This window comes from Microtus ochrogaster, chromosome 1 (assembly GCF_000317375.1).
Source record: "Microtus ochrogaster isolate Prairie Vole_2 chromosome 1, MicOch1.0, whole genome shotgun sequence".
Lineage (NCBI taxonomy): Eukaryota > Metazoa > Chordata > Mammalia > Rodentia > Cricetidae > Microtus > Microtus ochrogaster.
The window spans coordinates 75,739,759-75,742,060 of record NC_022009.1 but is presented as its reverse complement, the minus strand read 5'-3'; the positions used below and the strand labels follow the sequence as shown (position 1 = coordinate 75,742,060).

General features: G+C 45.0%; 1 protein-coding gene and 1 non-coding gene across 5 annotated transcripts in view; one reads left to right on the top strand and one right to left on the bottom strand.

Moving 5' to 3' along the window:
• Positions 1-2,302, bottom strand: part of Znf277 (zinc finger protein 277) — a 92,960-nt gene that overhangs the window by 47,240 nt on the left and 43,418 nt on the right. The window lies entirely within an intron of this gene.
• On the top strand, positions 1,157-1,289 carry LOC113456843. The gene has a single exon (XR_003377578.1). It is a non-coding gene; the product is annotated as a small nucleolar RNA SNORA66 (small nucleolar RNA).

Genomic DNA, 2,302 nt, shown 5'->3' with positions numbered 1-2,302 from the left:
CTCAAACTCCCAGAGATCCGCCTGCCTCTGCCTCCCGAGTGCTGGGATTAAAGGCGTGCACCACCACCGCCCGGCTGTCTTTTTCTTTTTGGTGCTGGGAATCAAACCCAGGGCCTTGTATATTAAAGATCTTTAAAAAAAAAATACCGATTTCAAGTCCTGAGTTTACACGGAGGAAGAGCAGTAGCTGTCCCAATACTGCTCCCTGGAAACCAGCTCAGAACATTAGCAATGGGAATCCCTTGAGCTCAGGGTGCATGTGCGCATCCTCAACACCTGAAAAGGCTACAAGCAGGTGGCCAGTTAAAAGATAGTTTGTTTTCCCCCAGAGAGTGCCATCAAATACTAAGTGCTGGGTCAGCAGATGTCACTCCCTTACAAGGTCTAACAGCTGGTTTAGTTCCTGCTGTAATGAGCAGTACAGCTACATTTTACAGCATGGTAAAAGACAAAAGATACAGCAATGTACAACCCATTGCGGCAGTGGCTTCGAATCCTAAAAACAGAAGGGAGCTCTGCAAATCCAGCTTCTTTCGGCCAAAAGCACCTTAGAGATTCTGCTTGGGCCCCACGCTTACTTCACCTGTATGCACAAACTAACACGCTGTCTGCTCTAGTTCTCACATGGAGTGATAACTGCTCAGACGAAATGCATGAAAAGAATAACTACAAAAGCCTTCCATCTCAAGGAAGCTGAATGCCGAGGACCCCATGCTGGGCATTGATGACCTTACTGAGTCTAGGAGGAGATCCCTAGAATGTCAAATGATTACTCTCTGAGCGCACATGTGAGCTGCCTTATGATTCTGTTAAAACAGCCTGATCCAGTAGCCACAGCAGTCATGGGACTGTACCATGAAAGTCAAGTGCTATACTCCGAAATGTCATCTGCAATGAGGTGACAGTCTACAACTAGGGGCTAATATCTGACACATGTAAGAAGCCCCACAACCAAAATTCCAAACAACGAAACCAAATAAAACCGCCAGCCAAGGGACTTGATCAGATTCTGTTCCAAAGAAGATAAATAAATTGCAACAGATTTATGAAGATGGCTCAATCTTACCAGGGAAATCAAAACCACAGTGAGATAAGATTTTAAACCTGCTATATGATGGCCACTAGGAAAAAAAAAGTTTAAAGATTCCAGAAAACAGTGCAAACTCAATCACTAGCTCGGCAAAATGTGGCAGCGGCTAAGGGAACCAGGTTTGCTAGAGCAATTGTGGTGATAGCAATGCACCAACCTCAGATGGCTACTGAGGTGCCCATTCTGTCCCAGAACAGGTCAAAAAAAAAAAAAAAGGAAAAAGATTCCAGAAAACATTGCAAATGGATTATTCACAGGACCCCTGCCTTCTTCTTGTGCTGATTCGTCCTGAAGAAGTGAAGACAGGATCTCAAAAGACGCATCTGTGCTGAAGTGTGAAACACAACAGCAGAGACGTAGAAATAACCGAGTGAGGGATGGACAAATTCAGTGAACACTATTCAGCCTTAAAAACGGGTTAATTCAGGGCCTAAGAGATGGGGTAGAAGGTAAGGGCACTGTTGTGAACTTCATAACTGGAAGGAGAAAACCAACTCCCACGAAATGTCCTCTGAACCCCGTGTGTGGACAGTGGTACACACATACTGAAAAGGGGGTGGAGTCCCATCATAAGTCACAACATGGAGGATAACCCTTGAGGCATCATACATGAAATAAACCAGGGACAGAAAGAGAAGCACCACACGGGTCTATTACACATGGTGTCTACAGGCACATACTCGCAGAAGCACACAGAGTGCTACTGAGGGGCTGAGGAGTGGGAAGTGGGGTATTGCGTTCTAGTGGGTCCGAGCATTTGGGATGTAGACGCAAGTGTTGGGGACAGGTGCTGCACAACAATGTGCATACAGTTGCAGCAATGAGAGTTTAAATTTTGTTATGCGGGTAGATTTTATGCCATAGATTTTAAAACCACGTTAAAGAAAAGCCAAGTAAATGAAGTAAAGCTTGGAGGACTGTATTTACTCACAATGACAGGGTTACTTCATCTTCCAGCCTGTCCCTATTATTCCTAACGCTCCTCTGGAAAAATTGTCAGAAGGGTTAAATGAAGATGTTAATGGAAAGCAAAAGACATGGGCGCCACACACATGAACTCAATAAAAGTTAAATCTCTTGTTTGAAAGGCCAGCAAGCAAAGCTTTTTCAGGAGGCAAAGAGTTCCAGTGTGGTGATAAAGACCATGACCAAAATCAGCCTGAGGAGGAGAGGGCTTATCTGCCTTCCACGTCCTCAGCCTGAGGAGGAGAG